This window comes from Phyllobates terribilis, unplaced genomic scaffold (assembly GCF_046119375.1).
Source record: "Phyllobates terribilis strain yellow unplaced genomic scaffold, ASM4611937v1 Scaffold_134__1_contigs__length_4944459, whole genome shotgun sequence".
Classification (NCBI taxonomy): Eukaryota; Metazoa; Chordata; class Amphibia; order Anura; family Dendrobatidae; genus Phyllobates; species Phyllobates terribilis.
Genome location: NW_027362894.1, coordinates 2,081,840 through 2,100,360, shown reverse-complemented (window position 1 = coordinate 2,100,360; position 18,521 = coordinate 2,081,840). Strand labels below are relative to the sequence as shown.

The 18,521-nt window shown below is 44.9% G+C and overlaps 14 non-coding genes across 14 annotated transcripts; all 14 read left to right on the top strand.

Annotated features, from left to right (window-relative positions):
- Window positions 1-673: 673 nt before the first annotated feature.
- Window positions 674-864, top strand: LOC141204843 (U2 spliceosomal RNA). Its single transcript, XR_012275694.1, has one exon. It is a non-coding gene; the product is annotated as a U2 spliceosomal RNA (small nuclear RNA).
- Window positions 865-1,979: 1,115 nt separating this feature from the next.
- On the top strand, window positions 1,980-2,170 carry LOC141204842 (U2 spliceosomal RNA). The gene has a single exon (XR_012275693.1). It is a non-coding gene; the product is annotated as a U2 spliceosomal RNA (small nuclear RNA).
- Window positions 2,171-3,285: 1,115 nt separating this feature from the next.
- LOC141204841 (U2 spliceosomal RNA) lies at window positions 3,286-3,476 on the top strand. Its single transcript, XR_012275692.1, has one exon. It is a non-coding gene; the product is annotated as a U2 spliceosomal RNA (small nuclear RNA).
- A 1,115-nt stretch (window positions 3,477-4,591) lies between these two features.
- On the top strand, window positions 4,592-4,782 carry LOC141204840 (U2 spliceosomal RNA). Its single transcript, XR_012275691.1, has one exon. It is a non-coding gene; the product is annotated as a U2 spliceosomal RNA (small nuclear RNA).
- Window positions 4,783-5,897: 1,115 nt separating this feature from the next.
- On the top strand, window positions 5,898-6,088 carry LOC141204839 (U2 spliceosomal RNA). The gene has a single exon (XR_012275690.1). It is a non-coding gene; the product is annotated as a U2 spliceosomal RNA (small nuclear RNA).
- A 1,115-nt stretch (window positions 6,089-7,203) lies between these two features.
- On the top strand, window positions 7,204-7,394 carry LOC141204838 (U2 spliceosomal RNA). The gene has a single exon (XR_012275689.1). It is a non-coding gene; the product is annotated as a U2 spliceosomal RNA (small nuclear RNA).
- A 1,115-nt stretch (window positions 7,395-8,509) lies between these two features.
- Window positions 8,510-8,700, top strand: LOC141204837 (U2 spliceosomal RNA). Its single transcript, XR_012275688.1, has one exon. It is a non-coding gene; the product is annotated as a U2 spliceosomal RNA (small nuclear RNA).
- A 1,115-nt stretch (window positions 8,701-9,815) lies between these two features.
- Window positions 9,816-10,006, top strand: LOC141204835 (U2 spliceosomal RNA). The gene has a single exon (XR_012275686.1). It is a non-coding gene; the product is annotated as a U2 spliceosomal RNA (small nuclear RNA).
- Window positions 10,007-11,112: 1,106 nt separating this feature from the next.
- Window positions 11,113-11,303, top strand: LOC141204834 (U2 spliceosomal RNA). Its single transcript, XR_012275685.1, has one exon. It is a non-coding gene; the product is annotated as a U2 spliceosomal RNA (small nuclear RNA).
- A 1,115-nt stretch (window positions 11,304-12,418) lies between these two features.
- Window positions 12,419-12,609, top strand: LOC141204832 (U2 spliceosomal RNA). Its single transcript, XR_012275684.1, has one exon. It is a non-coding gene; the product is annotated as a U2 spliceosomal RNA (small nuclear RNA).
- Window positions 12,610-13,715: 1,106 nt separating this feature from the next.
- On the top strand, window positions 13,716-13,906 carry LOC141204831 (U2 spliceosomal RNA). Its single transcript, XR_012275683.1, has one exon. It is a non-coding gene; the product is annotated as a U2 spliceosomal RNA (small nuclear RNA).
- Window positions 13,907-15,021: 1,115 nt separating this feature from the next.
- LOC141204830 (U2 spliceosomal RNA) lies at window positions 15,022-15,212 on the top strand. The gene has a single exon (XR_012275682.1). It is a non-coding gene; the product is annotated as a U2 spliceosomal RNA (small nuclear RNA).
- A 1,115-nt stretch (window positions 15,213-16,327) lies between these two features.
- LOC141204829 (U2 spliceosomal RNA) lies at window positions 16,328-16,518 on the top strand. Its single transcript, XR_012275681.1, has one exon. It is a non-coding gene; the product is annotated as a U2 spliceosomal RNA (small nuclear RNA).
- A 1,115-nt stretch (window positions 16,519-17,633) lies between these two features.
- On the top strand, window positions 17,634-17,824 carry LOC141204828 (U2 spliceosomal RNA). Its single transcript, XR_012275680.1, has one exon. It is a non-coding gene; the product is annotated as a U2 spliceosomal RNA (small nuclear RNA).
- Window positions 17,825-18,521: the final 697 nt, after the last annotated feature.

Genomic DNA, 18,521 nt, shown 5'->3' with positions numbered 1-18,521 from the left:
TGCGCTTAAAATTTCTTTTTTGGTTTGCTACAATGCCTTTTCTGAAACGTTGTCTCCTTCTGCTGGAACACTGACTTCTTTCATTTAATGCCTGCAGACTATAAAAGAGAACCCAACCCAAAAAGTTTGGTTGATTAGTCTGTGGCATTCTGTTAAACTGTTGCTTATGGCGGTCTCTGTGAGCTTCTCAGCGACATTCAGCCAGCCAGGTATCCTGCCTGCAGTAGATGGAATGTGGCAATGGAACGCTGGCTGCGCGTGTCATAATAGGCTCTGAGCCTTTATATACCTGTGCACAGCAGCAGCCACCTTCAGTCTGCTGCTGGACAGCCAGCAGCAGCAGCAGCAGGAGAGGTATGTAATCAGGAGCCCTCCTGCTAAGGGTAGACAGCTGCTCGTTCCACCCCACCCCCCGCCTTAATTGGTTCTCCTCCCTTCCAACGGTGTTGAGGCGGGTGGGAACAGCAGGGGGTGAAGGTGCTGTGTTTAAAGAGGTGGAGTTATGCAGATCTAAAACGCGTGGATTGCAGCAGCAGCAAGCCGAAAAGTGCAGGCATGTAAGGGATCTAGAGGTTGACAACATGTCTTCTTAACGGGAGTCCAGGAGCTCATCTCCACAAATGGACTTTTCAGGATCCTTGGGTGGCTCCGTAGTTTGAAACCAATTCTGGTTATCGCTTCTCGGCCTTTTGGCTAAGATCAAGTGTAGTATCTGTTCTTATCAGTTTAATATCTGATACGTCCCCTATCTGGGGACCATATATTAAATGGATTTTTAGAACAGGGAGATGGAAAAAGAGCTTGCTCTGTCCACTCCACGCATTGACCTGGTATTGCAGTATCTCCAGGACCGGTGCACCCCTTCTTTAATGCAGTTTCTAAAATCAGAAAGAATTGAATTCAATGTTTTTTGTTCATTTTGCTTGTTTGTCGGATTTTGGGATGGACTCTTTGGCTTTGCTTTTCTTCTCCTCATTGGATTTTTCATGTTCAAAGTTGCAGAAGCCAGATTACAAGCTCATTTTGGTTCAACTTCAGCAACTGTGCATTGCATTGCCATGTAATGTGATGCAATGCTATCTTTCTAGCTCTCCCTTTTTACTTCCTTTTGGATAAACAGACATATTAGGCAAGCATTTTGGAGCTTTCACCTAAATAACTACAGGTGGTGAGATAAGCTGCACAATATAATTGACCTTTCAGTATATTGTTGCACACACACCATCTATTTAGCAAATGCCCTTGTTATCAACAGCAGCCTTTTAAACTCACCTGAGCTAACAGGTATGTGCGCTGGTTACTCTGCTGCGCTTAAAATTTCTTTTTTGGTTTGCTACAATGCCTTTTCTGAAACGTTGTCTCCTTCTGCTGGAACACTGACTTCTTTCATTTAATGCCTGCAGACTATAAAAGAGAACCCAACCCAAAAAGTTTGGTTGATTAGTCTGTGGCATTCTGTTAAACTGTTGCTTATGGCGGTCTCTGTGAGCTTCTCAGCGACATTCAGCCAGCCAGGTATCCTGCCTGCAGTAGATGGAATGTGGCAATGGAACGCTGGCTGCGCGTGTCATAATAGGCTCTGAGCCTTTATATACCTGTGCACAGCAGCAGCCACCTTCAGTCTGCTGCTGGACAGCCAGCAGCAGCAGCAGCAGGAGAGGTATGTAATCAGGAGCCCTCCTGCTAAGGGTAGACAGCTGCTCGTTCCACCCCACCCCCCGCCTTAATTGGTTCTCCTCCCTTCCAACGGTGTTGAGGCGGGTGGGAACAGCAGGGGGTGAAGGTGCTGTGTTTAAAGAGGTGGAGTTATGCAGATCTAAAACGCGTGGATTGCAGCAGCAGCAAGCCGAAAAGTGCAGGCATGTAAGGGATCTAGAGGTTGACAACATGTCTTCTTAACGGGAGTCCAGGAGCTCATCTCCACAAATGGACTTTTCAGGATCCTTGGGTGGCTCCGTAGTTTGAAACCAATTCTGGTTATCGCTTCTCGGCCTTTTGGCTAAGATCAAGTGTAGTATCTGTTCTTATCAGTTTAATATCTGATACGTCCCCTATCTGGGGACCATATATTAAATGGATTTTTAGAACAGGGAGATGGAAAAAGAGCTTGCTCTGTCCACTCCACGCATTGACCTGGTATTGCAGTATCTCCAGGACCGGTGCACCCCTTCTTTAATGCAGTTTCTAAAATCAGAAAGAATTGAATTCAATGTTTTTTGTTCATTTTGCTTGTTTGTCGGATTTTGGGATGGACTCTTTGGCTTTGCTTTTCTTCTCCTCATTGGATTTTTCATGTTCAAAGTTGCAGAAGCCAGATTACAAGCTCATTTTGGTTCAACTTCAGCAACTGTGCATTGCATTGCCATGTAATGTGATGCAATGCTATCTTTCTAGCTCTCCCTTTTTACTTCCTTTTGGATAAACAGACATATTAGGCAAGCATTTTGGAGCTTTCACCTAAATAACTACAGGTGGTGAGATAAGCTGCACAATATAATTGACCTTTCAGTATATTGTTGCACACACACCATCTATTTAGCAAATGCCCTTGTTATCAACAGCAGCCTTTTAAACTCACCTGAGCTAACAGGTATGTGCGCTGGTTACTCTGCTGCGCTTAAAATTTCTTTTTTGGTTTGCTACAATGCCTTTTCTGAAACGTTGTCTCCTTCTGCTGGAACACTGACTTCTTTCATTTAATGCCTGCAGACTATAAAAGAGAACCCAACCCAAAAAGTTTGGTTGATTAGTCTGTGGCATTCTGTTAAACTGTTGCTTATGGCGGTCTCTGTGAGCTTCTCAGCGACATTCAACCAGCCAGGTATCCTGCCTGCAGTAGATGGAATGTGGCAATGGAACGCTGGCTGCGCGTGTCATAATAGGCTCTGAGCCTTTATATACCTGTGCACAGCAGCAGCCACCTTCAGTCTGCTGCTGGACAGCCAGCAGCAGCAGCAGCAGGAGAGGTATGTAATCAGGAGCCCTCCTGCTAAGGGTAGACAGCTGCTCGTTCCACCCCACCCCCCGCCTTAATTGGTTCTCCTCCCTTCCAACGGTGTTGAGGCGGGTGGGAACAGCAGGGGGTGAAGGTGCTGTGTTTAAAGAGGTGGAGTTATGCAGATCTAAAACGCGTGGATTGCAGCAGCAGCAAGCCGAAAAGTGCAGGCATGTAAGGGATCTAGAGGTTGACAACATGTCTTCTTAACGGGAGTCCAGGAGCTCATCTCCACAAATGGACTTTTCAGGATCCTTGGGTGGCTCCGTAGTTTGAAACCAATTCTGGTTATCGCTTCTCGGCCTTTTGGCTAAGATCAAGTGTAGTATCTGTTCTTATCAGTTTAATATCTGATACGTCCCCTATCTGGGGACCATATATTAAATGGATTTTTAGAACAGGGAGATGGAAAAAGAGCTTGCTCTGTCCACTCCACGCATTGACCTGGTATTGCAGTATCTCCAGGACCGGTGCACCCCTTCTTTAATGCAGTTTCTAAAATCAGAAAGAATTGAATTCAATGTTTTTTGTTCATTTTGCTTGTTTGTCGGATTTTGGGATGGACTCTTTGGCTTTGCTTTTCTTCTCCTCATTGGATTTTTCATGTTCAAAGTTGCAGAAGCCAGATTACAAGCTCATTTTGGTTCAACTTCAGCAACTGTGCATTGCATTGCCATGTAATGTGATGCAATGCTATCTTTCTAGCTCTCCCTTTTTACTTCCTTTTGGATAAACAGACATATTAGGCAAGCATTTTGGAGCTTTCACCTAAATAACTACAGGTGGTGAGATAAGCTGCACAATATAATTGACCTTTCAGTATATTGTTGCACACACACCATCTATTTAGCAAATGCCCTTGTTATCAACAGCAGCCTTTTAAACTCACCTGAGCTAACAGGTATGTGCGCTGGTTACTCTGCTGCGCTTAAAATTTCTTTTTTGGTTTGCTACAATGCCTTTTCTGAAACGTTGTCTCCTTCTGCTGGAACACTGACTTCTTTCATTTAATGCCTGCAGACTATAAAAGAGAACCCAACCCAAAAAGTTTGGTTGATTAGTCTGTGGCATTCTGTTAAACTGTTGCTTATGGCGGTCTCTGTGAGCTTCTCAGCGACATTCAACCAGCCAGGTATCCTGCCTGCAGTAGATGGAATGTGGCAATGGAACGCTGGCTGCGCGTGTCATAATAGGCTCTGAGCCTTTATATACCTGTGCACAGCAGCAGCCACCTTCAGTCTGCTGCTGGACAGCCAGCAGCAGCAGCAGCAGGAGAGGTATGTAATCAGGAGCCCTCCTGCTAAGGGTAGACAGCTGCTCGTTCCACCCCACCCCCCGCCTTAATTGGTTCTCCTCCCTTCCAACGGTGTTGAGGCGGGTGGGAACAGCAGGGGGTGAAGGTGCTGTGTTTAAAGAGGTGGAGTTATGCAGATCTAAAACGCGTGGATTGCAGCAGCAGCAAGCCGAAAAGTGCAGGCATGTAAGGGATCTAGAGGTTGACAACATGTCTTCTTAACGGGAGTCCAGGAGCTCATCTCCACAAATGGACTTTTCAGGATCCTTGGGTGGCTCCGTAGTTTGAAACCAATTCTGGTTATCGCTTCTCGGCCTTTTGGCTAAGATCAAGTGTAGTATCTGTTCTTATCAGTTTAATATCTGATACGTCCCCTATCTGGGGACCATATATTAAATGGATTTTTAGAACAGGGAGATGGAAAAAGAGCTTGCTCTGTCCACTCCACGCATTGACCTGGTATTGCAGTATCTCCAGGACCGGTGCACCCCTTCTTTAATGCAGTTTCTAAAATCAGAAAGAATTGAATTCAATGTTTTTTGTTCATTTTGCTTGTTTGTCGGATTTTGGGATGGACTCTTTGGCTTTGCTTTTCTTCTCCTCATTGGATTTTTCATGTTCAAAGTTGCAGAAGCCAGATTACAAGCTCATTTTGGTTCAACTTCAGCAACTGTGCATTGCATTGCCATGTAATGTGATGCAATGCTATCTTTCTAGCTCTCCCTTTTTACTTCCTTTTGGATAAACAGACATATTAGGCAAGCATTTTGGAGCTTTCACCTAAATAACTACAGGTGGTGAGATAAGCTGCACAATATAATTGACCTTTCAGTATATTGTTGCACACACACCATCTATTTAGCAAATGCCCTTGTTATCAACAGCAGCCTTTTAAACTCACCTGAGCTAACAGGTATGTGCGCTGGTTACTCTGCTGCGCTTAATATTTCTTTTTTGGTTTGCTACAATGCCTTTTCTGAAACGTTGTCTCCTTCTGCTGGAACACTGACTTCTTTCATTTAATGCCTGCAGACTATAAAAGAGAACCCAACCCAAAAAGTTTGGTTGATTAGTCTGTGGCATTCTGTTAAACTGTTGCTTATGGCGTTCTCTGTGAGCTTCTCAGCGACATTAAGCCAGCCAGGTATCCTGCCTGCAGTAGATGGAATGTGGCAATGGAACGCTGGCTGCGCGTGTCATAATAGGCTCTGAGCCTTTATATACCTGTGCACAGCAGCAGCCACCTTCAGTCTGCTGCTGGACAGCCAGCAGCAGCAGCAGCAGGAGAGGTATGTAATCAGGAGCCCTCCTGCTAAGGGTAGACAGCTGCTCGTTCCACCCCACCCCCCGCCTTAATTGGTTCTCCTCCCTTCCAACGGTGTTGAGGCGGGTGGGAACAGCAGGGGGTGAAGGTGCTGTGTTTAAAGAGGTGGAGTTATGCAGATCTAAAACGCGTGGATTGCAGCAGCAGCAAGCCGAAAAGTGCAGGCATGTAAGGGATCTAGAGGTTGACAACATGTCTTCTTAACGGGAGTCCAGGAGCTCATCTCCACAAATGGACTTTTCAGGATCCTTGGGTGGCTCCGTAGTTTGAAACCAATTCTGGTTATCGCTTCTCGGCCTTTTGGCTAAGATCAAGTGTAGTATCTGTTCTTATCAGTTTAATATCTGATACGTCCCCTATCTGGGGACCATATATTAAATGGATTTTTAGAACAGGGAGATGGAAAAAGAGCTTGCTCTGTCCACTCCACGCATTGACCTGGTATTGCAGTATCTCCAGGACCGGTGCACCCCTTCTTTAATGCAGTTTCTAAAATCAGAAAGAATTGAATTCAATGTTTTTTGTTCATTTTGCTTGTTTGTCGGATTTTGGGATGGACTCTTTGGCTTTGCTTTTCTTCTCCTCATTGGATTTTTCATGTTCAAAGTTGCAGAAGCCAGATTACAAGCTCATTTTGGTTCAACTTCAGCAACTGTGCATTGCATTGCCATGTAATGTGATGCAATGCTATCTTTCTAGCTCTCCCTTTTTACTTCCTTTTGGATAAACAGACATATTAGGCAAGCATTTTGGAGCTTTCACCTAAATAACTACAGGTGGTGAGATAAGCTGCACAATATAATTGACCTTTCAGTATATTGTTGCACACACACCATCTATTTAGCAAATGCCCTTGTTATCAACAGCAGCCTTTTAAACTCACCTGAGCTAACAGGTATGTGCGCTGGTTACTCTGCTGCGCTTAAAATTTGTTTTTTGGTTTGCTACAATGCCTTTTCTGAAACGTTGTCTCCTTCTGCTGGAACACTGACTTCTTTCATTTAATGCCTGCAGACTATAAAAGAGAACCCAACCCAAAAAGTTTGGTTGATTAGTCTGTGGCATTCTGTTAAACTGTTGCTTATGGCGGTCTCTGTGAGCTTCTCAGCGACATTCTGCCAGCCAGGTATCCTGCCTGCAGTAGATGGAATGTGGCAATGGAACGCTGGCTGCGCGTGTCATAATAGGCTCTGAGCCTTTATATACCTGTGCACAGCAGCAGCCACCTTCAGTCTGCTGCTGGACAGCCAGCAGCAGCAGCAGCAGGAGAGGTATGTAATCAGGAGCCCTCCTGCTAAGGGTAGACAGCTGCTCGTTCCACCCCACCCCCCGCCTTAATTGGTTCTCCTCCCTTCCAACGGTGTTGAGGCGGGTGGGAACAGCAGGGGGTGAAGGTGCTGTGTTTAAAGAGGTGGAGTTATGCAGATCTAAAACGCGTGGATTGCAGCAGCAGCAAGCCGAAAAGTGCAGGCATGTAAGGGATCTAGAGGTTGACAACATGTCTTCTTAACGGGAGTCCAGGAGCTCATCTCCACAAATGGACTTTTCAGGATCCTTGGGTGGCTCCGTAGTTTGAAACCAATTCTGGTTATCGCTTCTCGGCCTTTTGGCTAAGATCAAGTGTAGTATCTGTTCTTATCAGTTTAATATCTGATACGTCCCCTATCTGGGGACCATATATTAAATGGATTTTTAGAACAGGGAGATGGAAAAAGAGCTTGCTCTGTCCACTCCACGCATTGACCTGGTATTGCAGTATCTCCAGGACCGGTGCACCCCTTCTTTAATGCAGTTTCTAAAATCAGAAAGAATTGAATTCAATGTTTTTTGTTCATTTTGCTTGTTTGTCGGATTTTGGGATGGACTCTTTGGCTTTGCTTTTCTTCTCCTCATTGGATTTTTCATGTTCAAAGTTGCAGAAGCCAGATTACAAGCTCATTTTGGTTCAACTTCAGCAACTGTGCATTGCATTGCCATGTAATGTGATGCAATGCTATCTTTCTAGCTCTCCCTTTTTACTTCCTTTTGGATAAACAGACATATTAGGCAAGCATTTTGGAGCTTTCACCTAAATAACTACAGGTGGTGAGATAAGCTGCACAATATAATTGACCTTTCAGTATATTGTTGCACACACACCATCTATTTAGCAAATGCCCTTGTTATCAACAGCAGCCTTTTAAACTCACCTGAGCTAACAGGTATGTGCGCTGGTTACTCTGCTGCGCTTAAAATTTGTTTTTTGGTTTGCTACAATGCCTTTTCTGAAACGTTGTCTCCTTCTGCTGGAACACTGACTTCTTTCATTTAATGCCTGCAGACTATAAAAGAGAACCCAACCCAAAAAGTTTGGTTGATTAGTCTGTGGCATTCTGTTAAACTGTTGCTTATGGCGGTCTCTGTGAGCTTCTCAGCGACATTCTGCCAGCCAGGTATCCTGCCTGCAGTAGATGGAATGTGGCAATGGAACGCTGGCTGCGCGTGTCATAATAGGCTCTGAGCCTTTATATACCTGTGCACAGCAGCAGCCACCTTCAGTCTGCTGCTGGACAGCCAGCAGCAGCAGCAGCAGGAGAGGTATGTAATCAGGAGCCCTCCTGCTAAGGGTAGACAGCTGCTCGTTCCACCCCACCCCCCGCCTTAATTGGTTCTCCTCCCTTCCAACGGTGTTGAGGCGGGTGGGAACAGCAGGGGGTGAAGGTGCTGTGTTTAAAGAGGTGGAGTTATGCAGATCTAAAACGCGTGGATTGCAGCAGCAGCAAGCCGAAAAGTGCAGGCATGTAAGGGATCTAGAGGTTGACAACATGTCTTCTTAACGGGAGTCCAGGAGCTCATCTCCACAAATGGACTTTTCAGGATCCTTGGGTGGCTCCGTAGTTTGAAACCAATTCTGGTTATCGCTTCTCGGCCTTTTGGCTAAGATCAAGTGTAGTATCTGTTCTTATCAGTTTAATATCTGATACGTCCCCTATCTGGGGACCATATATTAAATGGATTTTTAGAACAGGGAGATGGAAAAAGAGCTTGCTCTGTCCACTCCACGCATTGACCTGGTATTGCAGTATCTCCAGGACCGGTGCACCCCTTCTTTAATGCAGTTTCTAAAATCAGAAAGAATTGAATTCAATGTTTTTTGTTCATTTTGCTTGTTTGTCGGATTTTGGGATGGACTCTTTGGCTTTGCTTTTCTTCTCCTCATTGGATTTTTCATGTTCAAAGTTGCAGAAGCCAGATTACAAGCTCATTTTGGTTCAACTTCAGCAACTGTGCATTGCATTGCCATGTAATGTGATGCAATGCTATCTTTCTAGCTCTCCCTTTTTACTTCCTTTTGGATAAACAGACATATTAGGCAAGCATTTTGGAGCTTTCACCTAAATAACTACAGGTGGTGAGATAAGCTGCACAATATAATTGACCTTTCAGTATATTGTTGCACACACACCATCTATTTAGCAAATGCCCTTGTTATCAACAGCAGCCTTTTAAACTCACCTGAGCTAACAGGTATGTGCGCTGGTTACTCTGCTGCGCTTAAAATTTCTTTTTTGGTTTGCTACAATGCCTTTTCTGAAACGTTGTCTCCTTCTGCTGGAACACTGACTTCTTTCATTTAATGCCTGCAGACTATAAAAGAGAACCCAACCCAAAAAGTTTGGTTGATTAGTCTGTGGCATTCTGTTAAACTGTTGCTTATGGCGGTCTCTGTGAGCTTCTCAGCGACATTCAGCCAGCCAGGTATCCTGCCTGCAGTAGATGGAATGTGGCAATGGAACGCTGGCTGCGCGTGTCATAATAGGCTCTGAGCCTTTATATACCTGTGCACAGCAGCAGCCACCTTCAGTCTGCTGCTGGACAGCCAGCAGCAGCAGCAGCAGGAGAGGTATGTAATCAGGAGCCCTCCTGCTAAGGGTAGACAGCTGCTCGTTCCACCCCACCCCCCGCCTTAATTGGTTCTCCTCCCTTCCAACGGTGTTGAGGCGGGTGGGAACAGCAGGGGGTGAAGGTGCTGTGTTTAAAGAGGTGGAGTTATGCAGATCTAAAACGCGTGGATTGCAGCAGCAGCAAGCCGAAAAGTGCAGGCATGTAAGGGATCTAGAGGTTGACAACATGTCTTCTTAACGGGAGTCCAGGAGCTCATCTCCACAAATGGACTTTTCAGGATCCTTGAGTGGCTCCGTAGTTTGAAACCAATTCTGTTTATCGCTTCTCGGCCTTTTGGCTAAGATCAAGTGTAGTATCTGTTCTTATCAGTTTAATATCTGATACGTCCCCTATCTGGGGACCATATATTAAATGGATTTTTAGAACAGGGAGATGGAAAAAGAGCTTGCTCTGTCCACTCCACGCATTGACCTGGTATTGCAGTATCTCCAGGACCGGTGCACCCCTTCTTTAATGCAGTTTCTAAAATCAGAAAGAATTGAATTCAATGTTTTTTGTTCATTTTGCTTGTTTGTCGGATTTGGGGATGGACTCTTTGGCTTTGCTTTTCTTCTCCTCATTGGATTTTTCATGTTCAAAGTTGCAGAAGCCAGATTACAAGCTCATTTTGGTTCAACTTCAGCAACTGTGCATTGCATTGCCATGTAATGTGATGCAATGCTATCTTTCTAGCTCTCCCTTTTTACTTCCTTTTGGATAAACAGACATATTAGGCAAGCATTTTGGAGCTTTCACCTAAATAACTACAGGTGGTGAGATAAGCTGCACAATATAATTGACCTTTCAGTATATTGTTGCACACACACCATCTATTTAGCAAATGCCCTTGTTATCAACAGCAGCCTTTTAAACTCACCTGAGCTAACAGGTATGTGCGCTGGTTACTCTGCTGCGCTTAAAATTTCTTTTTTGGTTTGCTACAATGCCTTTTCTGAAACGTTGTCTCCTTCTGCTGGAACACTGACTTCTTTCATTTAATGCCTGCAGACTATAAAAGAGAACCCAACCCAAAAAGTTTGGTTGATTAGTCTGTGGCATTCTGTTAAACTGTTGCTTATGGCGGTCTCTGTGAGCTTCTCCAGCCAGCCAGGTATCCTGCCTGCAGTAGATGGAATGTGGCAATGGAACGCTGGCTGCGCGTGTCATAATAGGCTCTGAGCCTTTATATACCTGTGCACAGCAGCAGCCACCTTCAGTCTGCTGCTGGACAGCCAGCAGCAGCAGCAGCAGGAGAGGTATGTAATCAGGAGCCCTCCTGCTAAGGGTAGACAGCTGCTCGTTCCACCCCACCCCCCGCCTTAATTGGTTCTCCTCCCTTCCAACGGTGTTGAGGCGGGTGGGAACAGCAGGGGGTGAAGGTGCTGTGTTTAAAGAGGTGGAGTTATGCAGATCTAAAACGCGTGGATTGCAGCAGCAGCAAGCCGAAAAGTGCAGGCATGTAAGGGATCTAGAGGTTGACAACATGTCTTCTTAACGGGAGTCCAGGAGCTCATCTCCACAAATGGACTTTTCAGGATCCTTGGGTGGCTCCGTAGTTTGAAACCAATTCTGGTTATCGCTTCTCGGCCTTTTGGCTAAGATCAAGTGTAGTATCTGTTCTTATCAGTTTAATATCTGATACGTCCCCTATCTGGGGACCATATATTAAATGGATTTTTAGAACAGGGAGATGGAAAAAGAGCTTGCTCTGTCCACTCCACGCATTGACCTGGTATTGCAGTATCTCCAGGACCGGTGCACCCCTTCTTTAATGCAGTTTCTAAAATCAGAAAGAATTGAATTCAATGTTTTTTGTTCATTTTGCTTGTTTGTCGGATTTTGGGATGGACTCTTTGGCTTTGCTTTTCTTCTCCTCATTGGATTTTTCATGTTCAAAGTTGCAGAAGCCAGATTACAAGCTCATTTTGGTTCAACTTCAGCAACTGTGCATTGCATTGCCATGTAATGTGATGCAATGCTATCTTTCTAGCTCTCCCTTTTTACTTCCTTTTGGATAAACAGACATATTAGGCAAGCATTTTGGAGCTTTCACCTAAATAACTACAGGTGGTGAGATAAGCTGCACAATATAATTGACCTTTCAGTATATTGTTGCACACACACCATCTATTTAGCAAATGCCCTTGTTATCAACAGCAGCCTTTTAAACTCACCTGAGCTAACAGGTATGTGCGCTGGTTACTCTGCTGCGCTTAAAATTTCTTTTTTGGTTTGCTACAATGCCTTTTCTGAAACGTTGTCTCCTTCTGCTGGAACACTGACTTCTTTCATTTAATGCCTGCAGACTATAAAAGAGAACCCAACCCAAAAAGTTTGGTTGATTAGTCTGTGGCATTCTGTTAAACTGTTGCTTATGGCGGTCTCTGTGAGCTTCTCAGCGACATTCAGCCAGCCAGGTATCCTGCCTGCAGTAGATGGAATGTGGCAATGGAACGCTGGCTGCGCGTGTCATAATAGGCTCTGAGCCTTTATATACCTGTGCACAGCAGCAGCCACCTTCAGTCTGCTGCTGGACAGCCAGCAGCAGCAGCAGCAGGAGAGGTATGTAATCAGGAGCCCTCCTGCTAAGGGTAGACAGCTGCTCGTTCCACCCCACCCCCCGCCTTAATTGGTTCTCCTCCCTTCCAACGGTGTTGAGGCGGGTGGGAACAGCAGGGGGTGAAGGTGCTGTGTTTAAAGAGGTGGAGTTATGCAGATCTAAAACGCGTGGATTGCAGCAGCAGCAAGCCGAAAAGTGCAGGCATGTAAGGGATCTAGAGGTTGACAACATGTCTTCTTAACGGGAGTCCAGGAGCTCATCTCCACAAATGGACTTTTCAGGATCCTTGAGTGGCTCCGTAGTTTGAAACCAATTCTGTTTATCGCTTCTCGGCCTTTTGGCTAAGATCAAGTGTAGTATCTGTTCTTATCAGTTTAATATCTGATACGTCCCCTATCTGGGGACCATATATTAAATGGATTTTTAGAACAGGGAGATGGAAAAAGAGCTTGCTCTGTCCACTCCACGCATTGACCTGGTATTGCAGTATCTCCAGGACCGGTGCACCCCTTCTTTAATGCAGTTTCTAAAATCAGAAAGAATTGAATTCAATGTTTTTTGTTCATTTTGCTTGTTTGTCGGATTTGGGGATGGACTCTTTGGCTTTGCTTTTCTTCTCCTCATTGGATTTTTCATGTTCAAAGTTGCAGAAGCCAGATTACAAGCTCATTTTGGTTCAACTTCAGCAACTGTGCATTGCATTGCCATGTAATGTGATGCAATGCTATCTTTCTAGCTCTCCCTTTTTACTTCCTTTTGGATAAACAGACATATTAGGCAAGCATTTTGGAGCTTTCACCTAAATAACTACAGGTGGTGAGATAAGCTGCACAATATAATTGACCTTTCAGTATATTGTTGCACACACACCATCTATTTAGCAAATGCCCTTGTTATCAACAGCAGCCTTTTAAACTCACCTGAGCTAACAGGTATGTGCGCTGGTTACTCTGCTGCGCTTAAAATTTCTTTTTTGGTTTGCTACAATGCCTTTTCTGAAACGTTGTCTCCTTCTGCTGGAACACTGACTTCTTTCATTTAATGCCTGCAGACTATAAAAGAGAACCCAACCCAAAAAGTTTGGTTGATTAGTCTGTGGCATTCTGTTAAACTGTTGCTTATGGCGGTCTCTGTGAGCTTCTCCAGCCAGCCAGGTATCCTGCCTGCAGTAGATGGAATGTGGCAATGGAACGCTGGCTGCGCGTGTCATAATAGGCTCTGAGCCTTTATATACCTGTGCACAGCAGCAGCCACCTTCAGTCTGCTGCTGGACAGCCAGCAGCAGCAGCAGCAGGAGAGGTATGTAATCAGGAGCCCTCCTGCTAAGGGTAGACAGCTGCTCGTTCCACCCCACCCCCCGCCTTAATTGGTTCTCCTCCCTTCCAACGGTGTTGAGGCGGGTGGGGACAGCAGGGGGTGAAGGTGCTGTGTTTAAAGAGGTGGAGTTATGCAGATCTAAAACGCGTGGATTGCAGCAGCAGCAAGCCGAAAAGTGCAGGCATGTAAGGGATCTAGAGGTTGACAACATGTCTTCTTAACGGGAGTCCAGGAGCTCATCTCCACAAATGGACTTTTCAGGATCCTTGGGTGGCTCCGTAGTTTGAAACCAATTCTGGTTATCGCTTCTCGGCCTTTTGGCTAAGATCAAGTGTAGTATCTGTTCTTATCAGTTTAATATCTGATACGTCCCCTATCTGGGGACCATATATTAAATGGATTTTTAGAACAGGGAGATGGAAAAAGAGCTTGCTCTGTCCACTCCACGCATTGACCTGGTATTGCAGTATCTCCAGGACCGGTGCACCCCTTCTTTAATGCAGTTTCTAAAATCAGAAAGAATTGAATTCAATGTTTTTTGTTCATTTTGCTTGTTTGTCGGATTTTGGGATGGACTCTTTGGCTTTGTTTTTCTTCTCCTCATTGGATTTTTCATGTTCAAAGTTGCAGAAGCCAGATTACAAGCTCATTTTGGTTCAACTTCAGCAACTGTGCATTGCATTGCCATGTAATGTGATGCAATGCTATCTTTCTAGCTCTCCCTTTTTACTTCCTTTTGGATAAACAGACATATTAGGCAAGCATTTTGGAGCTTTCACCTAAATAACTACAGGTGGTGAGATAAGCTGCACAATATAATTGACCTTTCAGTATATTGTTGCACACACACCATCTATTTAGCAAATGCCCTTGTTATCAACAGCAGCCTTTTAAACTCACCTGAGCTAACAGGTATGTGCGCTGGTTACTCTGCTGCGCTTAAAATTTCTTTTTTGGTTTGCTATAATGCCTTTTCTGAAACGTTGTCTCCTTCTGCTGGAACACTGACTTCTTTCATTTAATGCCTGCAGACTATAAAAGAGAACCCAACCCAAAAAGTTTGGTTGATTAGTCTGTGGCATTCTGTTAAACTGTTGCTTATGGCGGTCTCTGTGAGCTTCTCAGCGACATTCAGCCAGCCAGGTATCCTGCCTGCAGTAGATGGAATGTGGCAATGGAACGCTGGCTGCGCGTGTCATAATAGGCTCTGAGCCTTTATATACCTGTGCACAGCAGCAGCCACCTTCAGTCTGCTGCTGGACAGCCAGCAGCAGCAGCAGCAGGAGAGGTATGTAATCAGGAGCCCTCCTGCTAAGGGTAGACAGCTGCTCGTTCCACCCCACCCCCCGCCTTAATTGGTTCTCCTCCCTTCCAACGGTGTTGAGGCGGGTGGGAACAGCAGGGGGTGAAGGTGCTGTGTTTAAAGAGGTGGAGTTATGCAGATCTAAAACGCGTGGATTGCAGCAGCAGCAAGCCGAAAAGTGCAGGCATGTAAGGGATCTAGAGGTTGACAACATGTCTTCTTAACGGGAGTCCAGGAGCTCATCTCCACAAATGGACTTTTCAGGATCCTTGGGTGGCTCCGTAGTTTGAAACCAATTCTGGTTATCGCTTCTCGGCCTTTTGGCTAAGATCAAGTGTAGTATCTGTTCTTATCAGTTTAATATCTGATACGTCCCCTATCTGGGGACCATATATTAAATGGATTTTTAGAACAGGGAGATGGAAAAAGAGCTTGCTCTGTCCACTCCACGCATTGACCTGGTATTGCAGTATCTCCAGGACCGGTGCACCCCTTCTTTAATGCAGTTTCTAAAATCAGAAAGAATTGAATTCAATGTTTTTTGTTCATTTTGCTTGTTTGTCGGATTTTGGGATGGACTCTTTGGCTTTGCTTTTCTTCTCCTCATTGGATTTTTCATGTTCAAAGTTGCAGAAGCCAGATTACAAGCTCATTTTGGTTCAACTTCAGCAACTGTGCATTGCATTGCCATGTAATGTGATGCAATGCTATCTTTCTAGCTCTCCCTTTTTACTTCCTTTTGGATAAACAGACATATTAGGCAAGCATTTTGGAGCTTTCACCTAAATAACTACAGGTGGTGAGATAAGCTGCACAATATAATTGACCTTTCAGTATATTGTTGCACACACACCATCTATTTAGCAAATGCCCTTGTTATCAACAGCAGCCTTTTAAACTCACCTGAGCTAACAGGTATGTGCGCTGGTTACTCTGCTGTGCTTAAAATTTCTTTTTTGGTTTGCTACAATGCCTTTTCTGAAACGTTGTCTCCTTCTGCTGGAACACTGACTTCTTTCATTTAATGCCTGCAGACTATAAAAGAGAACCCAACCCAAAAAGTTTGGTTGATTAGTCTGTGGCATTCTGTTAAACTGTTGCTTATGGCGGTCTCTGTGAGCTTCTCAGCGACATTCAGCCAGCCAGGTATCCTGCCTGCAGTAGATGGAATGTGGCAATGGAACGCTGGCTGCGCGTGTCATAATAGGCTCTGAGCCTTTATATACCTGTGCACAGCAGCAGCCACCTTCAGTCTGCTGCTGGACAGCCAGCAGCAGCAGCAGCAGGAGAGGTATGTAATCAGGAGCCCTCCTGCTAAGGGTAGACAGCTGCTCGTTCCACCCCACCCCCCGCCTTAATTGGTTCTCCTCCCTTCCAACGGTGTTGAGGCGGGTGGGAACAGCAGGGGGTGAAGGTGCTGTGTTTAAAGAGGTGGAGTTATGCAGATCTAAAACGCGTGGATTGCAGCAGCAGCAAGCCGAAAAGTGCAGGCATGTAAGGGATCTAGAGGTTGACAACATGTCTTCTTAACGGGAGTCCAGGAGCTCATCTCCACAAATGGACTTTTCAGGATCCTTGAGTGGCTCCGTAGTTTGAAACCAATTCTGGTTATCGCTTCTCGGCCTTTTGGCTAAGATCAAGTGTAGTATCTGTTCTTATCAGTTTAATATCTGATACGTCCCCTATCTGGGGACCATATATTAAATGGATTTTTAGAACAGGGAGATGGAAAAAGAGCTTGCTCTGTCCACTCCACGCATTGACCTGGTATTGCAGTATCTCCAGGACCGGTGCACCCCTTCTTTAATGCAGTTTCTAAAATCAGAAAGAATTGAATTCAATGTTTTTTGTTCATTTTGCTTGTTTGTCGGATTTGGGGATGGACTCTTTGGCTTTGCTTTTCTTCTCCTCATTGGATTTTTCATGTTCAAAGTTGCAGAAGCCAGATTACAAGCTCATTTTGGTTCAACTTCAGCAACTGTGCATTGCATTGCCATGTAATGTGATGCAATGCTATCTTTCTAGCTCTCCCTTTTTACTTCCTTTTGGATAAACAGACATATTAGGCAAGCATTTTGGAGCTTTCACCTAAATAACTACAGGTGGTGAGATAAGCTGCACAATATAATTGACCTTTCAGTATATTGTTGCACACACACCATCTATTTAGCAAATGCCCTTGTTATCAACAGCAGCCTTTTAAACTCACCTGAGCTAACAGGTATGTGCGCTGGTTACTCTGCTGCGCTTAAAATTTCTTTTTTGGTTTGCTACAATGCCTTTTCTGAAACGTTGTCTCCTTCTGCTGGAACACTGACTTCTTTCATTTAATGCCTGCAGACTATAAAAGAGAACTCAACCCAAAAAGTTTGGTTGATTAGTCTGTGGCATTCTGTTAAACTGTTGCTTATGGCGGTCTCTGTGAGCTTCTCAGCGACATTCAGCCAGCCAGGTATCCTGCCTGCAGTAGATGGAATGTGGCAATGGAACGCTGGCTGCGCGTGTCATAATAGGCTCTGAGCCTTTATATACCTGTGCACAGCAGCAGCCACCTTCAGTCTGCTGCTGGACAGCCAGCAGCAGCAGCAGCAGGAGAGGTATGTAATCAGGAGCCCTCCTGCTAAGGGTAGACAGCTGCTCGTTCCACCCCACCCCCCGCCTTAATTGGTTCTCCTCCCTTCCAACGGTGTTGAGGCGGGTGGGAACAGCAGGGGGTGAAGGTGCTGTGTTTAAAGAGGTGGAGTTGTGCAGATCTAAAACGCGTGGATTGCAGCAGCAGCAAGCCGAAAAGTGCAGGCATGTAAGGGATCTAGAGGTTGACAACATGTCTTCTTAACGGGAGTCCAGGAGCTCATCTCCACAAATGGACTTTTCAGGATCCTTGGGTGGCTCCGTAGTTTGAAACCAATTCTGGTTATCGCTTCTCGGCCTTTTGGCTAAGATCAAGTGTAGTATCTGTTCTTATCAGTTTAATATCTGATACGTCCCCTATCTGGGGACCATATATTAAATGGATTTTTAGAACAGGGAGATGGAAAAAGAGCTTGCTCTGTCCACTCCACGCATTGACCTGGTATTGCAGTATCTCCAGGACCGGTGCACCCCTTCTTTAATGCAGTTTCTAAAATCAGAAAGAATTGAATTCAATGTTTTTTGTTCATTTTGCTTGTTTGTCGGATTTTGGGATGGACTCTTTGGCTTTGCTTTTCTTCTCCTCATTGGATTTTTCATGTTCAAAGTTGCAGAAGCCAGATTACAAGCTCATTTTGGTTCAACTTCAGCAACTGTGCATTGCATTGCCATGTAATGTGATGCAATGCTATCTTTCTAGCTCTCCCTTTTTACTTCCTTTTGGATAAACAGACATATTAGGCAAGCATTTTGGAGCTTTCACCTAAATAACTACAGGTGGTGAGATAAGCTGCACAATATAATTGACCTTTCAGTATATTGTTGCACACACACCATCTATTTAGCAAATGCCCTTGTTATCAACAGCAGCCTTTTAAACTCACCTGAGCTAACAGGTATGTGCGCTGGTTACTCTGCTGCGCTTAAAATTTCTTTTTTGGTTTGCTACAATGCCTTTTCTGAAACGTTGTCTCCTTCTGCTGGAACACTGACTTCTTTCATTTAATGCCTGCAGACTATAAAAGAGAACCCAACCCAAAAAGTTTGGTTGATTAGTCTGTGGCATTCTGTTAAACTGTTGCTTATGGCGGTCTCTGTGAGCTTCTCAGCGACATTCAGCCAGCCAGGTATCCTGCCTGCAGTAGATGGAATGTGGCAATGGAACGCTGGCTG